This window comes from Temnothorax longispinosus, chromosome 12, assembly GCF_030848805.1.
Source record: "Temnothorax longispinosus isolate EJ_2023e chromosome 12, Tlon_JGU_v1, whole genome shotgun sequence".
NCBI classification, from domain to species: domain Eukaryota; kingdom Metazoa; phylum Arthropoda; class Insecta; order Hymenoptera; family Formicidae; genus Temnothorax; species Temnothorax longispinosus.
The window spans coordinates 7,114,178-7,141,894 of record NC_092369.1 but is presented as its reverse complement, the minus strand read 5'-3'; the positions used below and the strand labels follow the sequence as shown (position 1 = coordinate 7,141,894).

Here is a 27,717-nt window from a genome sequence, read left to right as displayed (position 1 = left end):
ACGTATATTCCGAAGACGACAGTTCTCGTAACAGGAGCATTGTGTATTATTACTCCGCTTTTGCACGCGCGCGTGTGCGCCCACACACATATGCAGCGCGTCATTATATATCAGAAACATTTTCCGCTATTCTTCCGCTTAAGACAAACCATCGCTGCTCCGCGCTGTGCTTAAAATTATCGAAAATCTCGGAAGATTTTCAACGGTTCGCGAAAGAGAGAGAGAGTGAGAGATCATCGTGTTTTCCGACCTCGTGCGTGCTTCCCTCCCCCTCACCCGCGCACGCTCCGCGGCAATGTGTCGCAAAAGCGGTCGCGCGGAGAGTGGAGAGTGGGGCGCGAGAGAGACAAGGACGGGTGAACGGCGAGCGAGAAGGAGCGAGGGTTGCCGAATGTCGCCGAACGACCGCGACGCACGGCGGCGCGGCGGGGCGGAAAGAGACGGAAGGACGGAACGTGCGAGCGAGGCTCAGTCAGTCAGTCCTCGTCCGCTCGCCAGCCGGTCGTCTTCCGTGGAAACGATCGACAGCTCGCGCGCACACTTCGCGCCGCTTTCTTTCCTTCCGCGATCGTTCTCGTTGACGGAAAACGACCAACGTCCCCACGTCGCGCAATTTTCGCGAGACTCGCGACTCGCGTGGCAGCGTGGGAGCCTGCGCCCCTCGCTAACGGCCGCCATTTCTGTTTTCCGGGACCGTTTGGATTTCCCGCAACAGTGCGTCGCGAGAATTGACGGCTGCGACAGCTACGAAGGCGCGGAGGATCAGCGTGGAGACGGAGAGACCGGGGAGAGCGGCTGTCATTGAAAACGTCAACGAGGTAGGTGCCCACATATCGTGCTATTAGCGAACGGAAAAGTGTCCGCCGACGAAAAAGCCCGCGCGATACGCGAACGCGATTATTTCGCGAGATATCCCGCCGTCGCGCCGGAATTCCGTCACTGCCCTTTCCGTTACGTCAACCCGACGTCGCAGGAAATTGATGAACCGCCGGCGAGCGAGCGAGCGATTCAAATAGTGATATTTGCGGTAAAAAGTGAGAATATTTTGTGCCGATTGTCGCTCGTTACGAATAGGAACAATTTCGACGAGAGGAGAAGAAATGGAGCTCGTCGGAATTATATTTTTCAAGACGGTTTTTAAAACATTGTCGATTTGTATATTTTCTGTACGGACGTTGTTCAAATTCACAATAAATTTATCTGGAATTGATCGATTCCATTGTATAATTTAATTTTTATACAGTACGCTGTGGAATGATAACAAAGGTTCAAAGGTATATACGATATTTGTACGCATCGTCGAACGAAAAACAACAGCATGCGCACGTCACGAAACTAAACGATGTTGACAGCCGCACGAGGCACGAGTCGCGGTCTTACACGATCTTATAGCTATTGAGAATCGTTCCGTCTAAGTAGATAACACGTAAGTGCGAATTGCGACTCTCGTTCGTGCTGGTTCGCTCGCGGAACCGTCTACAGCTGCGAATCACCCTCGACGAATTGGCTCGCGTGATTTTTTTTTACGTATCTCGCGTTAATTAGAAACGCGCGAGGGAGAAAAAGTTGGGGATGCATGTAAAGAGCGGTGATTTTCTACGCGATATTCAATCGCGACTTCGCTCGTTCGCGTATCTAGATGAAGTGATGTTACTTAAGCGGAATCTCGAAAAAGAACAAGATACTTGTACATATTTATGTATAATATAAAACATATTTTTAATTGGTATATTATATACTTTTTCTGCATATGTATATATTGAATATTTTTTATACGTAACATTAGAAAACGGGCAAATTACTGATTACATATTTCAGTTTTACATATACAGATTACTAGAGTTGTAGAATTTTAAAGCGGATCTCGACGAATTTGCCCGACGACAATCGATGAATTTGTTTTATGAGGGCTATGTGGGTCAAGGATCGAGAAGTCTTATCGCGGAATCGAACGTTGTATACGCTCGTAAATCATACGTGTGTAAATGGGAATTACTAATAAGCGTAGGTATGTACGTAAGCGCGCGCGCAATCGAAGAATGGACTGCAGAGTAGATAACGAATGTGGCAGGCATAGAAATGTGTATTTAAGATTCGAAGTACACGGCTATTTGGTGATGCGCCAATTACAAGGCGGTTGATACCGATTACCAAGTGCAGTTAGGTATAGCTAGATGGATAGAGACAAGCTTTGCTCACGGGCTCTTTTGCATAACTAGGTCTTTTGTCAGCAGTAAGTAGCGTCAATTCGCAGCAAACTGCATTAGTTATGATAACGTTTTATTACTTCCTACACCTTCGGCAGGAGTAGATTCGTGGAAGTGGCGAGTCGATTTTAATCTAAATTTCAACGCTGAATAAGAGGGACAGATCTCTCATTCTAAATAAGTTAGGCCGATGATTTTTCCGTTAATTATTGAAAAGTATTACTAACGAGATATACGAAACTCTGAGAGATGTTTGTCGAACCTGTAACAAAAAAGATTTATCGGACGGAATTTCCACTTTTCCGCCGCACTCTTGCTTGATTTTTCCATTTGTCCCGATTTACCTTAAGTGATAGCAGAAGGGGGCAGGGATAGAGTCGGAAACGGGACGGGAGGGGACAAGTCCGGCGAGAGGACGACGGGATCTGCGCGGAGCGGCGATTACGGCGAATGTGCCTTTATTTAGACAGGCTAGCCGTCGATCGAACAGTAGTTTCCGATGTTCCTCGAGCGAGGAGAATTAACAACTCGACATTCAAGCGTCCGTGAAGAACGAGCGATGAGATCGAAGAGGTGAACGCACTGGCGCGAAATTTACGTCAGGCATGCGCGTGTGTGCGATACGCACGTGCGCGCCCGCCCGCTCTATCGCTCGCTCGCTCGCGCGCGCGCCGGTGTGCGTGCGTGCGTAGGATCGTTTGATCTTTGCGAATGGCGCGAGCAAATCCGCGTATTATTAAATAGATAACGACCATAAATTCGGCCGGGTTACATAAAGACGCGCAAAAGTGCGCGTTAAGGTCCGACCGTTCTATTTATGTGCCGGGGCGACCGGGGCGCGTTTCTAGGACAGTGGCTCTCAATCGCCTGGCTCGTCGGAGGCGGAAGTCCGGTGCTGCCTACTTTGCTGCCGCTGTCGTTCAGTGAATCGCGAGCGATCAATCGTGAGATCGCGACGAGCAAAAAATCGCATCGTGCAATCTAAGAGATTGAGGAATTAGATTAGAAGTTGAAGGATAATGAATGGGATATTGTTTAATTGGTATCCCAATTCTCATTTAAATAACAGCTGCTGATCTTTCAATTCGATTTATCTGCAGTTAAATATTTCAAGCTCCGCGAAAGAAATAATGGGAATGTACATTTCTAATTGTTTAAAATTATCATTTTTTGATACTCGTAAATGAATAATGTATATCAGTGTTATATATAATAATTGGTGTACGCATTTTTCCACAGAATTTAAGTACACCATCACTAAGAAAAACTTTCAGGCAAACTTTAGACAAATCTAAGAGTACGGTATTTATATAATGATTACACTTACATCGTTAGAGATAATTACAGTATCATTATAATTGATATATATATATATAATCTTTATGATATAAGACATATTAAATCGGTGAGTGTTCTTTGGCGAATGAAAAACTCAGCCGTCTATGGGTGGAACTAATTGAAATCGTCTAGCTCGATTCTTTTTTTATGGCACTTCATGGATTATCAACGTAGCGATAACGCGATATGATCCTAAAAACGTACGATAACGTGCGATATGAACCTAAAAAAAAAAAAAAAACGCGCGGTATCGTACGCACGTAACTCGGATCGTGCGTACGTAAAAGTCACAGGTCGTTTCCGCGGCTCGATAAGAGCGGCCCGATTAGAGAGCCCCTGAATGGGAAGGGTACGGAATAATACGCGTGTACGCGGTTATCATCCGCTCCCTAGGTCTGTTTGCTTTTTATCAACGGCCGCGCGCGATAATTTCTTCTCCAAATTGCGAGAGCCACGGCCGAGTGACTGCGCGGTTTTTCTACGCACTCTCGCGCACAGATGCGATCGCGCTATTCTTTCTCGCTTCTGGCGTGACACAGCGGATTGATTGCCAATCTGACGTGTACGAGAATGATTTATTATTGGTACCGAATCTGATTTGAATAACTTTGACGAGCAAATGATTATTAGAAATTTTCGAAACGGTATTGCTGGACGAGAGTATCGTAATAAACAGCGAGTTATGCGCGACCATAAGGAAAACCGTTCACGGAAATAGAAAGATAGACGCGTAAGAAGGAAGGAAAGAAGTAATATGTTCTAAAAGAGGCAAATTTCCGCGTGAGAAGAAAAACGAATGCACAGACGCGAGAAATAGCTCGCGTAAAACGAGCCTGAGATATTCTACGTCTCTTCCTCTCTTTCTCCGTCATACAGATTTTTCCGCGGCGCCACATTATTGGCGAACGTCCAACCGAGGCGGGCAGCCCCGTGCCTCATCTATTTTCGTTTATTCCGGATCTTCCTGAAAAGCCAGGCCCAACGAACGGGTCGCGTTCGCCTTCAATGCTCCTTCCGCCAATGGCATTTAACGAACGCCGCCGCCTTGGCGGCCGTGCGCGATTAATACCGCTATAAAGATGACGATAATCGTGACGAATCGGCGTCGCGCATAACGAATGTCGCGGATAATAAAGAGACGATACTCTGCGCCAAGCGCATCTATCTCGCCTGTGATTCCAATAGTTGAAAACTATCGCGACACTCGGATACTTCTCGCTATATTCGCGACAAAAGCTTCTTTTTAAAAGATCGCGTGTGCTTCCACGTACGAACGGAAAGCGGAGTAAATCGACATATTTATGTCCACTTATATTTGCTAAATGTCATTAAAATGGTAACTGCTGCGAATATTGCCTTCTAGAAGAGAGAGATCAATACATTCTAATGACATTCGACTATATGATTAAATTATTCGAATAACTCAGATTATCTTGATTCTCTCTGCATTGAAAAATTAAGAGCTTCTGGCAGATTAAACTTTGTTATAAAAGCAAAACACATTTTTTTATTTAATTACAACTGCGGATGTTTTTACGTTGATAATAAGTTTGATTTAATCGTCGAGACGTATAAAATAAATAACGTAGAAAATAAATTTCTGACAAACAAATAAATTTTCTAAATTCATCATTTTAACGAATGAATTGTTGTCAACTTGGAACATTCTGTATGGGATTCTAGGAGCAATTTTTCGAGACTCAACTTGTTCTGTCCAACTCGTTTGCTCGTTTTCGTGTAATCAGGTCCGGAATCGCAGACGTTAATTTATACTGCGGCGGTGATTCAGGAGAGAGAAGGAGAGAAAAGAGGAGTGCAAGAAAAAAAAAGATTAAAGGAAGCATTCTCCTCGGGAGGGGCGCTGGCTAGTCTGCAGCCAGTCTGAGAATCGATGTCTTTAATTCTTATATGTGACTCAAGCGTCTTCTCTTTCCTGTTCTCTCTCCGTTTCCGTCTCTGTTTACTTGTCCATCCATCTATTTGAATTTTAAAGTATTTCTAGAAAGCTATCGGATGTGTCTCTCTTCTTTCCTCCCCTCCCCCCTACTTCTCTACCTATCTACCTTCGCGATTTTTCCTGTTATTGTTTCTTTAAATAATGAAATAACTAAATTATATTAATTCTGTGATTAATATATGATACGACAAATCTAAAGGGATTTTACCCCATGATTTTATCCAAAATCAATCTGTCTGCATCCTCTTTCTTTCTCTCTCCTTCGGCACCGCAGCCCCGATCGCTCGTTGCACGCACCAACGCTTCTCCCTCCGTGCAGCGTGCGGCATGCAACAGGTATCCACGCTGACGTCAGAATGAAGCGAGAAAGAGAGAGGGATACGCGACGCCCCGCCGACAAAGACGGGATGATCGGATCGGAGACGCACCAGCGGAGGAAGTACGAGCCGTGAAAGAAAGAGAAAAGGGAGAACGCAGCGGGGGGACACACGGAGGATAGGATCACACGCACATGCGAGACTTCTGCCTGCACATGACTCGAGCGTCGGCTGCATCCGCCGTCTCTTTCCGTCCCGCGATTGTCCTCCCCTCGTCCCTCGTCGGCCGACGAGCTCCGGGGCTTAACTCGAACCGAGTTGTGTCACCGCGCCGCGCTGTGTTACGAGGCTGTTATTCAACGCGCGCGCGAAAATATGCGACGGGCAGCGACGTATGCACGTCGACGACTGTGCGTGTTTATTACGTTTACGGGGGCCGATCGAATCGGAAAGTCGAACCGAGACCCGACCGCCGAAATTTTTATCCGCGGAATCGAGATACCGGCAGGTGGCTATTACTCGAACGAGATATCGCTTAATTAGTTTCAATTTTTTATGATTAATCCCCGTTTAAATGGCACTCACCGATCTTTCGGATAATTGTACATCCCTGCAAATTCTTTGAAGTAATTAAGATTTTTATTTTAAGAGCTCCTGCAACGACGAGCGCGAGTCTTGAAAAAATCGTCGACGAATAATTTTAGAATTTATCTTTTCACGTGGCATCATCTTCCACGCATGCACTTCTTGCGTGCATACGCGTGCATTTCCGTCGCGCCCGCGGTTCTGTTTACAAATTCCTCGGGGTCTCGTCCGACAGTCAAGCTCGCCGACGACGTGTCCGTTACTGTAATTCCGCGAACTGCTTTAACAACGTCATGAATCACGGAATGACTCCGTGCGCCGTAATGTATGCGCGCAGAAACGAGAGATAACAGGCGCTGCCATTATTTTCGTATGCGATTACTATTCCGGACGTGACGCGGCTGTCCCGTTCGTGTGAGTCGCTTCCAAACGATAGTAATACATATCGATAACGACATAGAGAGTAGTGAGGGCGAGTGAATCGGATTAAGACCTGAAAAAAATTCTACAAAAGAAATATGACATCTAAATTTAAGACATATCTTTGATCAAAATTGGTATAGTCGCAGTAAAAGTAAATTTTTTAACTTTAAAATAATCCAATATAACAAAGATTGTCTTTTCATGATGCAAGATACTTCATCCTCATCGAGTCATTTTATCTATGGATTCTTGGACGGAATCATGGTTCAGTGAAAACGTTCAATAATCTTTAAGCAGCAAATGGAAAATCCATCGACAGTTAATCTCAGAAATCTCGCTAATAGAAACTTACATAAGTAATTAATACCGGCAACGAAGAGAATGTCTCATTGAATATTCGTCAGGAAATGTTGATTTGAAATTGCTCAAGTATATTCGTAAATATGTATATATCCTGTAAAAATCGATCCGGCTCGAAATGCGAGTTTGACGTTTGCCCTATCTCGTAGTAACAGGCGAGAATAGGGAAGGGGCCTGTGTGCATAGAGCACCTCCTCCCCTTCCGCTTACGAACGAGCGATGTAAATCTTTCTCGGAGCATAAGTTTAACAGTGCGTTCGCGTGTGAGCGACGATCTCGGGTGCATATCGGCCCGCGAGAGTAGGACGCGCGCGGCCCTCGGAACAAAGCACGTTTCGCGTGCAAGTACATGACTGCGTATATAGAATAGGGTACACGTATGTACAGTAAGCGCAGCAGACCGTCCCGTCTCGTCGCGGCTCAGACCTTAATGACGTCATTATCTCTAATTAGAATTCCCATGGTGGTAACCACCACGCGGGGGACGCCCCGTTACACCTGGGGACTCACCCGATACGCGGATAGTATCGATGTTTCGCGCTCGCTATACCGAAGTGTGTATCCTTGCGTGCCCGATACTTCACTTCCGGCTAAGCCAGACAGGCTGATCGCGTCTCCGAAACGCTGTCGCAATCAGATAATTCTGAAACGGCATGCATATATTATCGCGCGCGGTGCGCGCAGTCCATTATCGATTTTTATTTTGATCGTTGCAAAAATATCATTGTTCATTTATTATCATCATAAGCAATATCCAATATCGTGCAGTATATCGTCACTTTTGGCGAAGTACATATAGTTTTCCGTCATCTTTATTCTCGACATGCCATTAAAACTTGACAGTCGTCAATTTAGTACTTATTATCGAGAGTTTGAGGAAGTTGAAATATCGGTCGGTTAGTAGAACTCTCTTTTTTCCTCTGTCTTTTTCTCTGCCGTTAGATTATAGATCGTGTAAAACGAGCCGCCGAGCATAGTCCACGCGTGATAGCACGCCGGTAACGAGAATTATGTATAGGATAAACTGCGGATGAGCAATCTGGCTGTGACCAATCGCCTATGTGCGTCGCACACTCGCAGTTACATCATCGATAACGTTCTTTTTCTATCTATCTATCTTTTTCTCTCTCCTCTTTCTTTTTCTGCAGGATATAGTGATAGAAGTGTATCATTACGGAAAATATTCTTCTCTTTCGCTCTCCACTCTCTCGCGATGCACGCAAAAATTTGCGAGTCGTCGCTGTCGTCACCGTCGTCACCGCCGTCGCCGTCGCGAAGGTCGCGCGGAAATTGATTTCGGTCACGTTCCTCGATTCTCTCTCGTTCCACTAATTCGATCTATCCGATCCGATAACGGGTGTCGCAAGAAGGAAAGAAACGCAGACTGCCGGTTAAAGTCGGGCGTGTATGCGAGGAAAACCAGTAGCGGGTGTCGGGTGTCGCATAGTCCGCAGCGAATCGAATATCTCCAGGTATCGCGACGCGTAATTCAACCCTAAACTTGAAATGCCAAGGGATTCACCAAATTAGAATCAGGCTGCGGTAAGACTCTCAAACTCAAGTAAAACGATAAAAATCCTGTGGTTTCTCCTAATGCAATTTTGGTTTTTAGATAATAGGGTTTCTATGTGATACGTTAAATATATAATATTAAATTGTACATGTAAGAATCTGCAAATGCGACTTGGACAATTTAATCGAAATAATGTAATAGAAAACTATATAGATAAGGTATAAAGAACCGATGTATTTTACATTTATTAGTGCCAGATTTAAGATTAAATTGATAAATGAAGAAAATTACCTTTGTCTCATTTAGAGCATTTACAAAAGAATAGCTCGTTTTTACGCATCGACCGCATAGATAAATGGCGGCGCGATATTTGCTCGCTTGGGTTTTTCACGGAACCGCGGATGACCGACGCAATGGCGCGTCTCTCTTTTTATTATTCTCCGTATCGCCGTTCCCGGGGTCGCCTGTCGTTGGCGTCGTTTCTCCGCCAACGTCACGCGACAACTATGTGCGCGACACACCATTCTCGGAGACGTGCGACCGGGATTGCAAAATGCCTTACGCTCGTAGTTTGCTGTCTGCTGCCGACGCGACGCGACGTCGCGGAATATCCAACATCGATGGACAAAATGTGCGTAGTTTCGCCGTTACGTCAGCTTTTTTAGCTATTTAATCATTGACACCGTCAGGGATATCTAACTCTCACGGTTTCTAGAACAGATAATACTAATTGCAAGATTTTATCACGTATCTCTTAATTTTGTTATATACTATGAAATAAACTGAATAATAATAGTTTCTTTCATATTGAGATGATAAGTCTCTAGAAGCTACGTATTTCTAAACCGTTTTAATCTTTTTATACAGTGTTTAAAAATTCACATCTTTATACTTAGCTTTTATACATATATATATATATATTTTTTTTTTTTATTATAATATAAATTGAATGTAAAATTAATCTACATTTTTTTCTAATCGAGAAATCCCTAAATAGATTTCTCGCGACTACTCTAACCAGGATCAAAAAGTTGTTCCATGAAGGCAATAGTTTCTAATATCCCGATAGCTCCACTAATCTTGAGGTCCTAGACCTCTAAACGAGATATACGGAAGGCAGTCGCCACATCTTCGCGAAAGAGTGCAATGTGGGTCGCGAGAGACATGGCGAGATGCTACTAGACATGACCATACACGTCGGAAATATCTCGCGCTAGCTATTCGCTCCGTAATATTCCTTAACCTTATTCCGCAGACATTTCATTTCGAGATCTTTCGTCACTGTCGTCGTTATCCGTGCTTTCGTGATCTTGTTTGCTCCTGCTTTGAATTATAACTACTTTGGTGTTCTCGCAATGTCGAGTCATCATTGATGCTTCTTGGAATGATCGATATCACAAGATGAGTCATCTTCTCTAGAACGCAAATAAGAAATAAAATTTTGTTTTTTTTTCCTCCGTTGATCCCATGCAATGTTCGTTTTGATAGGATCTTAATGACGCGTAACTATAAGAACGCTTAATATCGTAGATTAAAGATTCTTGAGAGAAAGCGTAGTGCCCAATCGAATTTTTGTTATGAAAAGACTTGAAATTTCTTGCGGAATGTCGGTAATTGCGCGGCTTCGGAGCGTATATTCCCTATACTCATCCCGCAATGCGTATCGCACGGAACAGAAGTTCGTCAGGGCGCGGCGCCGCGAATTGAGTACCGCTGACATGCTTAGACGCCACCGCCGCCGTCGCGGTTGGATCTTTAAACTTTAAAAGCCAACGCGCCGGTCGCGTAGCTATTGACGGCTGGACCAGGGCCCCCTCTTCCCACCTCGTTCCGTCCCCCCAGCCCCACCCCGACGACGTGAGAAGGCCCTTTCGAATTTTCTCCCCTCTACTTTCTCCACCTCCACTTTTCTCGTTCTCTCGTGTCGGCCTCTTTCTTCTGTTCCCGGGCACAGTGAGGCTACCACCGAGTGGCCGCTTCCACCGCGATTATGCAAAACAATTATTGTGGAATGCGGTCAGCTGTTCCCAGACGCACGCTGACGTCACGCGCGTGCTCTCTCACCCGGGCACGTGCTCTCGCGTCTCCATAGAAAAGAGCACGATCCCCGTAGAAAAATGCACGTCTGATATCCGTTCTCTTAACTTTCCTTTTTTTTTTCGCGGATGACACAATATTGAATCGGACCGGCAATCTTTTCCTACAAACCCGTACATCGCTCCTATCGCGTAATGGAGACGAGATCGCTGTGACCTAGTTTAGTACTGAAATATTTTCGGAAAATGTTGTTTTAAGTTATTTTATTAATCTTATGTGACGTGACATTTCGATGTAATATGCGAAAATAATGTAATATTGATGTCCCCCTGATATAATATCTACGATATACGATAATTCGATATTGAATAATTCAATTTTAGTGTAATACATCAAGGTAATGCTATATTGTGATATCTTTACCGAGATATCTACGTGTGTGTCAAACAACACAGTTATCTTTTCACTTTACTTTAATTACAGAAAGCAAAAAAAAACTTTAACGTTTTTAAGCCATTGATTTAAACAGCGAAATATCGCATCGTTTTTCTTCCGCATAATATTTATTAACCGTCAATAGCATGCCAGGAGAAACGAAGTACTTAATTGTTTCACGATGCAGTCACGTGTTGTTTGAATTAACAAGAGATAAGCATTTTATATGTTCTTTTGCTGGAATCGCGTCAGTCGTTTCCGTTTTCTCGCGAGATAATCGGACTGCGTGTGACAGCGTTGTGCTATACAAAGCAATACATTGCAATCGTGATATATTACATTCTAATGAGACTCGTTCGAACAAAACTGAATATATAAAGCATTCTCAGATGGTAGCCAGAGAGTACAAAAAAGAATTCATTCCAAAGATTGATAAAATCTACAAGTGGAACCGCAAGTGGATCCGCACCGTTTCTTCTCACTTCAATAAAATGTGGAAGTATAAAATAGCCTTAAGCTCTTTTCAGGTAACGATCCTTCATAGAACCGCTAATGCGTTTTAATGTTTATAAATCCTACTTATTCTACTTGTTCTATTTTTGATATATTTTACTTATCAAAAAAGTCTCTTTCTCTCTAATAAAGTATAATCATTAATATCGTCACACAATACTGTCAAATGCTATATAAGTTACCCGAAACGGATTTTGAAAGTCAGAACATGCCTTCGCCGTAATACCATAGTCACTTTATTCGCGACACTTCCGTTTTTTATTTGCGTAGCGTGTCTTGAGGCACGCCTCGGCCTTGGAGCCCGATACACGTGCCGAAATTACATCAAACTGTGTATTTTCGCTCGGCAAAAACGAGCAATTCGTTTATTTGCGGTGGTAATTAATGCTTCGTTGACGATTCCTTGGTCTTTACAATCGGTTTCCTAATCCCTGTGCAAATACGTGGTTTACGAAATGCGATCAATAGTACCCCCTTAATGCTCTTTGCGAAATTATTTGACTTATAAAATGACGAGAAGCACAAAAAGAAATGCTATGTGCGTCTTACGTGACGTATAAGCTTCATTAGATTTTAAATATCGAGCAGCAATTAGACATGCAGAACAGAAATGTTAACAAATCTTTCCATTCGTCACTCGAATATTGTATACCTTCTGTGATGCTCAAACGGCGATCACGACTATTAATTAATTATTATTCCAACACTCGTATCACACACTTGGGGGGGGGGAGGGTATACAAATATTTTATTATCACGCAATATGCAGACACGTCTGCGACAGAGTATTGCAAAATCTTATCAAGATCAGTTTGTAATAAAAGAACTTCAGTCACTCGAGATAAATAACATGTAATCGATCCGAATCTGAATCAGTAGAGCATGCACATTTTATCTGCATAATTTATTTATTATCAATGTCACAGAAAACTCAAAAGTAATTTTCATGTCGATCAAAATAAATTTAGCACGCTTTGCGGAATATTTTTAGTACTCACTTCCATAACGATTTATTAGTATAAAATGAACATAACATTATTATAATATCGCTATCTATTTTGATACGAACGATAATAACGATTTTAAATAATACAGGAATCGAAAGTTGTTTAAAATTCGAAAAAAAAATGGCTTAACAAGAATATTTCTTATTAAATTGCATAGTTTCTCACATGTTCATAATTTGTAATCTCGAATACGCAATACGCAAAATAGTTACCAGAAAGAGTACTTCTCGGAGTATTTCTACCGAAGTTACGTCAAAAGCATCATCGGTTGACCCGATTTTCATCGGTGATTTAAATCCGTTCCATTTCGGAAAGAAATACCACAAATGTATTCTATATGGTAAAAGGGTGTCTCTAAAGTGACGCCGCATTTGCGTCGTGAGAACGTCTGCGGTGAATTTCTCGGGTCTCGTGGAGGGTCTCCGCGATTGGTCACGAAAACCCGCCTCTATTACGCAGCAGAACCTCCATCGCTTCAACGGTGGCCTCTCCGATAGTAGAAATACTGGTAGGAGGTGGGTCTTTAAAAAATTAGCGAGGTTCGGTCCGCGCGTGGGTTCGTTCAACTCTTTGTCCGTCTTTCTCGCACGCTCGCGAACGCACGAATATTTTCCCCTCCTCTCTGCCACACGCACAAATCTCTCCCTCCTCGGGCTCCTCTAGTTCGCTCTTCGACGCTCTTGGGCGCGTCCACGTGCACACGGAACGCTTCCCGAAGTGAGTCACTATTTTTCTATCTCTCGATTTTTTATTCTTGTTTCGTCAACGATTAACTTTCTTCTATATGCCTCTGTGATTTTTTTGACATAAAATTTTATTTCTCTTTTAACCTTTAACTGCACGGGCGGGGTCTGACTGGACTCTAAGCGCGATTTTTGTTACGTATTTTGTCAGTTATGTGTTTTATCTATTATGTATTCTGAAACTTACATATCTTACATTACTTTTAGAGAAAACGAAAAACTTGTGGGGATTTCCGTAGATTCCACCTGTGACTACTATATGTTACTAAAAATAACACATGTATTAAAAGTTAAGCTTCCACTTTTCTATGCAAGATCGCGCATCTCATAGCTGAGATACAGAGCAAAAATTTTTCTTTATAACTTTTTTTCGTATGAAATTTTATTTTAGAAATTAGTGTCCTTTTAAAAGGAAGTGGCTAGAATCGCGGATGTATGTACCTAGAAAAGTGCAAAATATATTCACGCGGGAATGTACCCCGTAATACGTTTCTTCCTGGAGCTGACGCCACGACCGGAAGGTTTCTATTTGAGTCATTGAATTCACACGAAATCGGACACTGCTACATTTCGGGAAAACGTTTCAGTTTGACGTCTAGTAAAGTGTGACTAATGCTCGGTTTCACCAGCAACGGATAGGAACGATTTGTGCGTATAATAATAAGTTCATTTCCTGTGACCGATAAGAGATAGGGAGCAGATGTGTTTACGGAGCAGCCAGCGATTTTATTACGAGCTCGAATCGAAGGGAGAAGGCACGCATGCGGGTACGTTCCGCGATTCGCGGGGTGTACACGGCTGAATTTAACAAATGCGGGGCTCGAAAACTTAAAAACTCGACAGATAATAAAAATCGTCCAAAGTTCTATTAAATAAAAAAACATTTCGATAGTAGCAGTAACATTTTATTTACAATTACTGAGAAATGAATGCGAGAGAAACAAAATGAATAACAAACGCAAACATGATAACAAGACAGAAGTGAACAAATGAAAAATATCTGCAATGTTGCAATAAAAATATCTACATATTAAATACCACTTCAAAATCCCACCATTGGAAATAAAAAATTACGGTCAGGAGCATAAAATATGCATATGATAATTTTTAATTCAAATTACAATCACCGCGTTGCATTATTGCGACGGAGAATTTCTCGGACAGTTATTACTTTCCGGAACGCGGCGATGGCGATGGTGGTCGTAACAATACGGTATCACTGCTGTTAAGATAACCGAGGACGACGACGCGGTTCCCACGTACCCGCGTCCGTGTATCGTTGCTTGAAACTCAGTCGTATTGTATAACTGCAGGGGTACAGATCCTTTAACCGGCATTTTGCGCCCGGTAGATGCGGGAACCTTCAATCCGCAATCCTTTATATTGTTATTTACAGCGATCACTATCTATGAGAATGCTAGCGATTGATTTATATGGTTGCTTCAGCATTCACGCGAATATTGACCACACGAATTTTAGCATACTTGTTCTGTTACCAGTGACTAAACGGAGCAACATGCAATTTTGAGGCTTAATTTCGCACGTGCGTGAATAAAACTGACCTTTGCATTTCATTTCAGAAAAATTGATTCTCACGATCTATCTCTGATATTGATGCTACAACTGTGCAAAAATTTGCATAGTTTTATTGTATTTATTCGCATGGGAAATAAAGCATGAAAAAATGTGAACCGACGATTCGTCGGTATGATCCATCACTGTATCGTGTTTTGAAGATAACTACGAAAGATAGAGACGGGCACGATTATCATGTGTATACAGTGTGTTTGCGCGCGCGCGCGCACAACACACCCGCACGCACGGTAATCAGTTCTCGGATCGATCAATCAGCGGAGTCCTAGGGATCGTGGACCGACGAATCATCGGGACACATATCTAGCCGTAATATAGCTGTGTGTGACGCGAGGCAGCGTGGGAACTCCTTCAGGACACACGCAGCGGTGCTCAATCAGGCCGAATTGTTGTTGGCCCGATGTTGGGCGCGCGCCGGAAATTCGCATGACTCCCTCGCTTTAATCCCTCGCGCGAACCTACGCGCCGTCGAAGTTCGCACATTAATTTCACGATTTTCTCCACGCGCGCGAAGTCGAGCGGAGATTAATTAGGGGCATGACGACGATAAAATACCGTCTCGTTCCCGCGGTGAGAGAGATATCTCGGTCTTGCCGCGGAAATTGGTAAATTACCTCGTCCGGAATAAATCAACTTTCGGACAAGAACCGCGGATAAGAACTACAGAAGATACTTGCATAGAGAGAAAATAGAAGATCTGCCGCATATATTCCTCTATTTATTCAAAAAACTATCATTTGAAACGCACTTGCGTTTAAAAAATCGTCGTAGTTTTCTTGTTACAGATCTGGAAAAAAAACAGATACGTCTATTATGGACGTTAGATCAGAAAGAGTTAAGGCGAAGCGCGCTACCTTGAATGAGAATAGTACCCGGGGTCCTTAACGCGTCTCGGTAGGAAATCGTGGCAGGGATGATGGGTCAATGTTTCGTGGAATGCGAGGAAATAATGGAGGTCAAGCTTCCTCGGGTCCGTACTTGCTGCTGACAGCCGCCGCGCCGACGAGATGAGAGGTGGCGATGGGTTAGCCGGAGATGCCGGGCCGGACGTCGTAGGTATATATCTTCTTCGTCTCTCGCTCTCACTCTCGCTCTCGCTTTATTTGGCGAGTGTTTTTTTTTTTGCCGTGTTTTACGAGCGGCTTAGCGGCGCTTTTTATAGCCGGCTCGCTTCACAATGCGCCATCACAGTGGGTTTTTACAGACGTCCTGTAGTATCTAGGCGGCGGTGTGTATCGGATGTGTGGGTATTTTACATACGCGCCGTTATATAATGCGCAGCGTGTTGTGCAGGCTGGTGAAGCCTTTTCCGACACATCGTCGTCAGGTGAATCCGTTCGCGCTGCTTCATTCTTCGATGTCTTTCAGCACATGATATAAACAGCGACGAAAGAAATGATTTCTGTGACTTTTCTTATTACGAAAATAATTATAATTTGATACAAGCTTTTGTACTAGAATTAAAAATCAAAGGAAGTAAGAAAGCTTGTCAATCTTCTTTTGAAAAATGAAATAGCAGTAATAATGTAAAATGGGAATTTAACACACTTTTTGTGTTGTAAAATTTCTTTATTTCTCCCATTAACCATTATAAAATTATCGAATAAACTTAGATTGAAAGACGGGAGATACTTTTATCTTATTATGCTATGAAGATAAGGAAAAATCGTGCGTTTCGTAAATCAGAATATTTAATTTTCTAGGAAAATATAGATACATTTCTCTTAAATTTATAAATTGTTAAATATTTAATATGCTTCTTTAAGAAAGCATTCGATGTTATATATTCCATTTAATATTTCATTTAAATTAATATTTCAACAGCAAAGAAAACAGATACTCTAGAATATTGCATACGTATACCGGATATTCCAAGAATACTTATTTCAATCTTAATAATTTACTTTTGGATCGATTTAGTCGTGGAAGATATGGACAACTATAGAATACATAAAATATATAAATGTATTCCATATGAAGGAAAGTCGTTTAAACATTTCACATATCTTCGTAACAGTGTATTAATGTCATTAACATTCATCAAATAACAAAATTATATTTAGCGAATGACGAGTAATCAAATCGACACGCTCGAGAGGATTTAGTCAGGTTCCGCAATGTAGAACGCAATTCACGGCGTTCTATATTTTTATATACGCGTGCGAGTAATTATTTATGCTGGCTGTGCAGCATGTATATTTTTACACGCGAGTATACGTGTATCCGTGTGGATATACAGTCGCGCACAGAGATTTCGCTCTTTCTTCCTCTTTTCCTCTATCTCTCTCGTTTTCTCCCCATTCAGATGCTCGCCATGAATGAACCACAGACTCTTCGTTCACGCTATATAGTAGACGCTTTTTCCCACACTTTAACGCCACAATGGTCGTCCTTCGAAGATCCAGACTGCCTCGTCGATCTTTCTTATATAGGTATATATAGCAAAATTGCTTGTAAACTTGAAATTATTCCGAAACATAATAAAGTACTGTCTTAATAACATTAAGTTGTTTTCGATAGTCATTATCCTATTTTGTCTTAATGACAAAAATTGTTTTCGATAGTCATTATCGTGTGAATAATAATTGTAGATTTTTTTAGAAATTTAAATAGTGTAGTATATATGCGAAAATTTAATTACAAATTTGCAAATATATAATAACTTTATATCTCATGAAAGAAACAAATTTTCTAGGAAACATTATATAAACAAATATATTATCTTATTCGTATCTCACTTTTCGTAAAAATGAATTTGAACTGCAGTCCCATTTTTAAGAATTGTTACATTACATTATTACACCCCTCATTGTGATTACTTTAGAAAATTGAAGTTATTTAAAAGCGATGAGAGATGCATTGTCCCTTTCATATTTCTTTAACGATTCCTCTTATATCCTGTTGTAAAGTACGTAAAGGCGATTATTATTATCCGACCACAAAACATGATTAGGTGACGTGAACAGACTGAAATCGTGTTCACCGATAATTCCGTCAACTGTCGACACGTGGTTAACCATAATCGTGGGAAATAAGAGCTCTATCTGTTCGTTTATGCCTTCCTAAATTAATGTCACGCGTATATGTATACAAATAAAAAGAAATGCATACACGTAAATTTATATTTAATTTAACTTATTATTATATATAAATATTTATATTTAACATTTATATATGTTTTCAATTTGTGACAATTTCAGGTCACAAGAGATACAGATAATATTGGATTAAAATTCTTGTGTGTCCGTTGTTATTCCTTGAAAAACGTGAGACGAACGTACCTTTTAATCAACTGCGCAATTGGGGCTACTTTTTTGACAGCGTCATAACCGGGCTACGCACTCGCGCGTCTATAAATCTATACACGCACACGCGTGTTCCGTTTCCGGTTTGTGACGTCATTGCTCCTCACCAAATGCGTCCTAAATAGCGCCGTAAAGTTTACGTTACCTCCGAATAAGAGGCCTGTGGATTTTTTTACACGCCCCTAAACTAGCCTAGACGCGTGCTCAAGACACCAGATGTATATTTATTAGGTCGAATACTGTGAGTCAAATATTCAATTATTATTTTTTATGCTCGGTAAGCCGCCTTAAATCTCATTTAATACTCGATGGATTTTTCTCGCGCGTCGCGAAGGGAGGATCCGTTTTCCGTCGCAAGTAGATGCGTACGCAAGTGTGCGCATTGTGCGTGCCTTACGACGATATTCGAGGAACCGGAGGGGGTTGGCCGGATGAGATCGAGACGGTTTTAAAGTCCGTGTGTCGCCTATCTGAGTCGTGAATTAGTTTCGGCGCGTTGCGCGCACGTTCGATATCGACTCCTACCAATCTCGTAACCCTTTCCGGTTCGCCTACGACATGCTGATAAGTCCGGGAGGCACAGTTCGACGGAGACGAACAACTGCGAGTTGAAGCGACGCGTTAGAATGGGAGATTCGCGCTCTACATCGGATTAATTTTTATCTTAAGCTTAAGCGAGCGGTTTTTTTTTTTTTGTTATTTTTTTTGTTATTTATAGATATCACGAAGGGTCGCGAGAGACTTTATGTTCATTCTATTCGTGACAGCAGAATTCAAAACCGTAATATTAATATAATTTTCTGGAGCAATCGCGTTGCGATCGTCGACTCTGTTATCTATGCAGAGGTATAACATCGAATAACCGATAAAACGTTTGCGTCATCATAACGCCACCTGCGCCAGGCATGCACAGCCTGTTGCGTAAATACACGTGTGTTGCGTGTGCGAACGTACGTGTGTAGGTAACGTACGTCGAATGTACGGAATTTGTCGTAAATTCACGCGCGCGCCGCGCCGCTACTCGTCGAGAGGCAGCATTGCGCAACGTGGGATGTGAACATGGATGTTCATTTGTCGCCCATAAAGGCACAGCGAGATTAGAAACGTTCTTAGATTGTTGAATCTGTCTCTTTAAGGCCCCTTTATGTAGCTGTTTGAAAGAAATTAAAGCTAATCAAATAATTATTAATCAGGATTTGAAAGAAGCGGATCGAAAACTTAGACCTTTTAAACTCTGAGTAAATGTTCTTAATTAACATTGAAGACATTAACTTTACCGAAGCGATTTACAGACATAATGATACCGAGTGACTTGCTCGCCTCTGTCACGTACGCGATATTTAAACAAAAGATTATCTTATCCTATTTTTATCTCGATGTTTAAAAAGACGTAAAGTAGTCTCCACCTTCCATCTCTACGCTTCGTATATCTTCGTATCTCATACCATGCATTCAAGTAATCTCTTTTCGTATCACTTGACAAATTTCGTATCACTTGACAAACATTTTCTACTCGCTAAACATGTGACATTTATCACTGCGCGGACACCGTGGGCCTTTTAAGGTCGATTTTTCGTATTTTACAATTTTCTTCTAACGTTTCAACACTTAAAAAAAAATTGCAACGCCCTTATGTAAGTATAGAAATCACTTTTTAAAACCTTAAAGATGATACATGAATTTTTATAGATTTTTTGTAACACAGAAACGCTTTCAAAAACCCTTTAGATTAAAAGACCCATGGTGTTCGGGTGAGCGCTCCAAAAACGCGCAGTATTATATTAGCCTCTTGCTGCAATACATAAATATTACTTATTGCACAGTATTTAAGTCAGATTTTATAAAAGATCGATAAAACGAAGTGTGAGCTTACCGCCTACTTTTCAGATCGATTTAAATACCTAATCCAGATCTTCTTTTACGAAAAGACATATCGGAAACTTGACAGCCATCAAAAACACAATATGTCTCAAATTCCTTTGAGACCCTTTTCTTTAATATGCTGTACCGTTGACGCGTAATCGAAGCTTTGCCGGATGTAGTGCTTTACCGGAAATAATAAGGAACCAGAGAGAAAATAATCCACTGAAGATACAATGCTGGCAAAATCCGTATTCACGACGAATAGAAAAAATGATATTCATCATGCGAACAAGTATACTTCCGTACGTGCATTACTCACGCAAAAGGATCGAGCTGAACCGTCGTCGGCGGAGCGCGCGTGTGCTCCAAAATTAAACCCATGACTTACGCACGTTCTCTCGATCACGATCGAGATAGCGCGCGATCGTATACGTAACAGAAAAAAAATTCGCTTATCTGAGGCGCCAGCGAGTGGATTCCTCGGGCGGCAATCGTTCGCGGTTCTCGATTTCGTAATCTCGCCTTTCCGTATCAGTTAGTGTCCGATTGCTTGCCGTCAGCCATCCTCCCGCGCCCGCCGCCACGCCACGCCACGTCGCCGGAGGTTTCATCCTTCCTCCCGTTTCCCGTCTCTGAATGGAGGCGTCGGAATTCTTATCGACTGCCGGCGAACGCTGTAGTATTACGTCATACGCGGGGCCACGCCGCAAATCTGTTGTCCATTCGCTGCTAACTATAATTATACCCTCTTCCCCCCTCCATCGATGCTACATAATTGCGTCGTATGGCGCGTGCTGTGGAATATTTCGTGACGCGGAATTCGAGAACGAAATTATGATTCTGAAAGGCGGAAGATTAAATGCGATGTATCTGCGATAGATCGTGCCCCGGATCGTTGATTGCTTATTTTCCACAACTATACACTATTCTCAATTTCCTTTTTATTACTTCAGCGTACAGTCGTTATGTTCTACAATCATTATGCTGCCGATTTTTCGTGTCAAAAAGTTACAATTAACTTCAAAATCTATATTCCCGAGTGTCGTAAGAAAACTGCGTTTGTTGCACCCCACTACATTTTAACGACGTAAGAAAACTTTAATATAAGAAGCGTTTTATTAAAACAAAAATTTACGGACCAGCTTCTTGCAGAATCTGTGAAAAGATGCGGCAGCTCCTGCGCGTGATCGTTCGCGCACGATCAGCGTCGAGAGAGCGTCTCTTTCGAGGGCGGTCAACAATTTTTCAACGACGAGCGTTATCGCGCCTCGGTGAACGTCGCGGTTCGCTATCGCACGCACGATTGTGTCGCTTCGTGTTAACGCGCTCCGGGGTCTCTTTAAACGCATGCATCCAGCGCGTGTTCCCCATTCGCATTCGCCAGGCCGAGCTTCATTCACGTGCCGCGTCGCGCCGTCGAGAACCGGGACCGGATGTCGGTCGTCACGGCGATTCGATATCCCGGGCGGCGTTTTCGATCGCACGAAGGTCAACGCGGGTTAATCCCGAGCTGCGTTATTCGCGATGGACGCGTGACCGTGGAATATCGCAGGAAGAAAGAACGAAAGAAAGAAAGAGAGTAAGATAATGCATTTCGATCGCTTAATTATCGCGTTGCGCGAGTTTGCATGTACTCACGGACGTTAGTACTTAAAATAATAGTAGATATATGATAACGCTAAATTAAGAACGTTTCGAAGTATAACGGATTCTTCACGGTCGCGCGATTTTAGTTTTATACCAAGCAAATTGTTACGCGCCCGGATTTGCATCATTTATCCATCGACGTATCGCGAATTATTTTAAAAATAATATAATGATTTTTGCGTTATTTGGAAAAGGAATATTTAGGGCAAATTTCTGGTTGAATAAAAAGACCGAATATAAAAATTGACAAGTATTGAGTAAATCGCTGGGTAAGGAAAACGACTTCCGCTTCCTCGAAAGAACGATAATGTCTGTATGCGCTCGCGATTGTGCATTCTACACATATTTTACCGATATTTTTTACGCAAATATTTTTTTATGATTTTCCCCGTTTAATTTCATTCGAGTAAACTTTGTTCGAGTAAACATACTTTATTTAAAGTACGCCTGCCCGGCTCGTACTTTAATTAAAACCGGGCAGGCGGGGACTGGTTGAGAGCGAAAAATCGCGGGTGCCTCCGAACATTCCCTTTTCCGTTCACCGCTTCAATTATCTTTTCGACGCACTCGTCGTCGTTCGTAAGGTGAAATTCCGTTGCGTGCGCGCGGGTCGGTGAGCAGCCTCGTATCAGAATCGTTTGCCGTGCGTGTCCGCCCACTCGCCGCCGCCGCCACACACGTTGTCGTCGTCACCGCCGCAAGCTGCCTGCACAGCCGGAGTCGTAATTCACGATAAAAACTTATTAAAATACGATCGCGCAGGATATGCATTCGCTCGCGCGACTATTACGTTCGCGATTGACCGGGCTCGAGCGTCATTAATGACGAGCCCACAAATTCACGCGAGCTCGAAACTGCCTGGCAGAATACGCGCTCTTATTACTCGAGTTAAACGCTAAAAATTGCGAGCTAGACGTCTATGACATTTTCGGTTATATAAATCGTATAAGAGATAAGATAAGATATATAAATCGTGAGAGAGATGATTTTGACGTTGCCGACTTTCAGAAGTGAACGTGTCGCCTCTCTTGAAGTAAGAAGCACCGAATAGTATAAGGGTTACTCTGTGTGAACGTGGCTTAACGCAACTGCGCAACTCATAGAAGCTAATAATGCTTGAAGTGAAGGTTGTGATGCTAGGAGCGAAGACACGGAATACGTTATTTCATTGCGGACTTGTAGATACTCCTCACGCATCCTCTCTAGCAAGTGCAGCGCCACTGAAAATAGAATTGCCTTGCGAAACGTTTCTTTCGAACTCTCTTCTCCGTCATGACGAGTCTGTTCGAGTCTGTTACATTGTCGCAATTACATCACGTGCATGTAAATACATGAAGTATTTTTTCGTACAGTCGAGGTCGCTTCTTCTCTCAAAATACGAATCTTCGTTAAACAGCGTCACTCGCATTTTTTCTTGATGTTTTTAACATTAATTTTGTTTTACAGAAAAATCTCATGTGTGTATAAATAGTTTCGATATAACTGCACGTGCCTGCACGTTTTGAAATGATCTGCTTTGCAAAACCTCGCCGAAATTGTATCACGAAGTGCGCATGCAAATCGATCATCCACGTGCTGTATTTATTTTCGTATTTTTAGTATTGTACTCGTACCACTTGAAACGTAAGCGGCCCGCATAATTCGTCGATTCGTTTATTCAGCAAATTCGCGGTTCGAAAAAGCGTCGGTATTGCGCACGACGTCTTTTGTCGTCGACGCCCGTCTGCCGCGTTTCTGCGTGTGCAGAACGCTTCGCTATTGCACCGGAGCGAGAAAGAATGACGGAGACGGAGTGCCGGTTCACAATAATGAATGGATTAAACAGCGTGACGTCACAGGATGGATTATATAAACGGTGGCGCGCGTGACATCGGACGTAGGAAGGAAGTTCGCTTCCTTTCGTACCTACAAGGTATTCCGTTCGTGCACGCGTGTAAGTATACGTGCGTGTGTGCGCGCGCGCGTTGTGTACGCGGACCATTTCGTTGTCGAGGGGTCGTTTATTTGAAAGCGGACGAGCTCGGTTAGAATTCTAATGACGACAGTGCCGCCTCTTTTCATCTCCTCCTCGATACGGTACCAGGCATCCCGGCCTGCAGAGCGTACAACGCGAAATTATCGTTCAACGTCCGTAATTCCTACGTTCTAATTGTTGATTTTACGTCTGGTTGCAGGCTGCGTGCGACATGCGTACGACGTGCGTGCATCCCCGTGGCGAACGCGGTTCCCGGACAGTTTCGAGAACGAGATTGTAAGTCTTTCTGCTTCCGTATAATTATACGAACGACTTTTGTAGGTAAAAACACGTTCCACGCGCGTGATCCGTGTGAATCACGCTTCGGAAACTTCCGTTAATTCCGGGCAATGGGATCGCAATGATATAATTTTACGCTTTTTACTATGAAATTATCGAATGCAAGCTATTGCCTAAGATGTAGACCATTTTTTAAATAATTAGATTGATTAGAAAGTAATGTAACAATTTTCTATCAAATAGTCATTAATAACATGTATACAAATTATATAGCCATTTGTTACAAACTATATAGATAATACGCATCGATACCGCGAAATTACTGAATATATGGCCTTATAAATCATAATTAATTTCTATGGTTTATATATGATATACGTGGTATAATATACAAATTATTTCAAGTAATACTTTTTCACTTGTGAATTTCATCTGTAAATGATGCTATGTTAACAATTGAATTGTGATATTTTTAATGCTCATATTTAATAATTATTCTGATTTTTATTTCCGCTTTTTTGAATACAATTCATAAGTAAAATTTCGCTCTTTTTCCTCGATGAATGAAATGCATGTCAAGAAACGGAGGAATTTTTATTAAGAGAGAAGATAGAGCATATGACGATTCCGCCGATTACATTTCAGAAATAGTAATTTATTATGTAGAAGATTAATTGATTGACTGTCAAAGTGCGTAAAAACAGAGAGTAAAGTGAGAAATTATGACCAATCGAATTTAATGTTCCGTTCACAAGTAACATAGTGTCATTTTTGTTAAAACTTCGCGTACAATCTGCCGGCTCATGCCTGTCATTATACCGATATTATCGAAAACGTATCGTCTCGCCGTATAGTATATACTTAAAGTTCCACACCGACAGGAAGATATTATCATAACCGTCCCCACCCCGATATGCAGATATATTTGGACGGGACTACGCGCCCATGACGCAGACGAATCTAATTTATCGTCCCGACGGAATTCGTTGTGGTGTCGGTCGGACGGAAATCGGACGATCCGATTTTTGCGGATCTTCGCGCGCGCGCGACATGGGGCGCGCGTTTACGTAATTCCGGTCCCCGTCGGTCATCCGTCCCGGTTCTTCGAAGTCCTCGCTAGGTCTTCGCGCGCCGATTATTAGCCTGTAGTCTGGGAGCTGTCTGCGGGTCGACGTCCGGCGTCCCGGAATAGACGCGCATCCCGCGCCGCGCCGATGCTTGTTACATTCTGTCACCTACGAAAACGGACGCGCTGCTGGATCTCGCGATTTCCGGGCCGGCTTCATGCGACGGGAAAAGACTGAAGACGCGACTATCCCATTGATCCATTGATCCGTAATTGCTTGTTTTATCAAGAAATACGCGAGTAAAATAATTACGATGATACGTAGGTATCGTCGTATATTCAAGACACATCCTGAAACACAAAGAATTTGTTCTCATATTACGAAATCATCCTTTCTATTTGTTAGCATAATTTTTCTAAGGGCGCTGGATAGAATACTTCCGTTGTATTATAAGAACCTGACGATCGTCGGTTAAAAATCTTGACCACAATTCCCGCTTGATCGTTGCATTTCTCTCGGTTGCATCGTCTCAGCGGCGAAGCTACCCCTCTTTTTTTTTCTCTCCTATTGCCCGGTAATACGTCACGATGATCACCCCGAGACCGGTTAACAGTCATCCTCCTCGAAGGGCAGGTGCGTAGGTACGCACCGCTTTTGTATGCAAGGGAAAAGGGCAGCTGCTTGTTCCTAGACACAAGGAGGCGAAGGGCAAGCAAGTAGCGGAGGAGAAGGTGAGGAGGGAAGAGGTGGAAGAAGACGAAGGGCGAGAAAGAGAGGTGGCTCGCTGTGCTAAGGTAAACGATATAATGGGGACGTAACAGTGGGTCCTTTTCAGTGGCAGATGTCCTGGCCGAGACACGTGCCCGCGACGTGGTCCCCCTTTTTCGGAGTTCCGTCGCCCTCTCCCTCTCCCCCCCTTCTTTCTCCGCGCTCGAGGAGGAACGAGAGCGGAAAACCCCCGAAAAAGAAGGGGCCTCTCCGTGTAGTAAGGGCCGCGCGCGCGTCCTACGTCGCGCTACTTCCTTTCTTCCGTCCTTTCTTTCCGACCGTGCCTCTTTTTTTTCTTCTGAGCTTGGAGGGACGAGCTGCTTGGCACCAGCTGCTCTCGTTATACTGCGGATTTTGCACCGGCGTAACGGCGAGTCCGTTGCTTCGCGCCCTATTTGCGCGAAAATTTCAGACGGACTTTTACTGATTCGAAAACGTCGTCTTCCAGCGATTGCTGCGAGTCTCGGAGCAGAGATTAGAGAGAGATCAACAGGAATTGTTTTACCAGCAATGGAAAACAGTAACATTTATGGTAAAACAATTTATTTTTTAGCTCTCTGGTGAAACTGACAAATATAGGCAAAAATTAGATAAAGATATACTAGAGTCGGGAGTCGGAGAAAGTACGAATAAATATTAAATATACTGCAGAAAAAAATACGATATAGAGAACAAAATAAAGTATAATAATGTCGGAGTTGGATATAAATAAGAAACAGTATAGTTAGAGAAATTATTTAAATTAGTACTTGTCATCGTATTATCAATGTTCATTTAAAGAATATTTCCTTTGATTCAGTCATGACGACATTTTTTCAAACGCTTCGATTTTGTGAAAAATATTACTAGAAACTACTTGCGCACGAATATATCGTAGAAACATCTCGGAATTGCTGCGATTGTAACATACGCAATTGAATCCGACATATTATAAATCGCATCGTTCGGTTCTGCACGGGTAGCATCTGCGCCTCTCGATTTCTCCAATATCGCTTCAATTCGGTTTCGGATCTCGTATCCTAGATCGCTAACAAAGTGACCGGCGACGGAGTGAAGATGCCGAACATTGCGCGAACAAAGAGAATTTGAAGCAGGTTGGTGCCGATCGTGTTCGAATAAGCCTCAGGCGGGATACGGTACATATCGCCATGCCAAATTCTTTCAAAAGGCAAACGTTGTCGAGCGGTTGCATTGGGCGTTTCGCGGAAAGCTCGTCGTCTTTTCTGACCGCGCCGCGCGCCGGCTTAAAACCGGTCCAAGTGAAAAATACCTCTAACAAGTTTTCTAACAGAGCACGCCACGGGATATCTCTCACAAAGTGTGAAACGACACCACAATAAATTGGTATACACGACGCTCCCAAAACTACCTATCTCTTCAACCACATTAAGCCATTAAGAAAAACTTATGGTTGCGTGAACTTTTGTTCTATTTTACAAATGCGTAATTATATTTTTTTGTAATAAAATAGAACTATATTAACGATATCCAATTTCTATTAATGTGGAAATTAAAACTCGCGGAAATTGTGCGGTTTCCGATTTGACCGCGCGCGCCGCGGCGGCATCTATTCGCCTTGTCCTCATTGTACGACTTTGTCGCCACAAAAGCCGTTATGATATCTCTTACGTTTCGTCTTCAATGAGTTTCAATTCAGTTCCCGCGTATGTTGCACGTATAAAGCGAGCTTTACCCCGCGTCGTCTGAGAGCCGCTGCGCCGCCGTGCGACTTTTTGAGTCGCTTTGGTCTCACGCCGGGACTATGGACGGTGTATACACGTACAT

At 42.7% G+C, this 27,717-nt stretch overlaps 1 long non-coding RNA gene across 2 annotated transcripts in view; it reads left to right on the top strand.

Annotated features, from left to right (window-relative positions):
- Positions 1-116: 116 nt before the first annotated feature.
- The window catches only part of LOC139823100 (uncharacterized), a 41,652-nt gene continuing 14,051 nt past the window's right edge, over positions 117-27,717 (top strand). The window contains exons 1-2 of one of the 2 annotated variants that reach the window (XR_011734693.1): positions 117-818; positions 24,018-24,094. This is a non-coding gene — a long non-coding RNA (uncharacterized lncRNA). The remainder of the gene's footprint in view (positions 819-24,017; positions 24,095-27,717) is intronic. The other variant, XR_011734692.1, reaches the window with a different exon arrangement.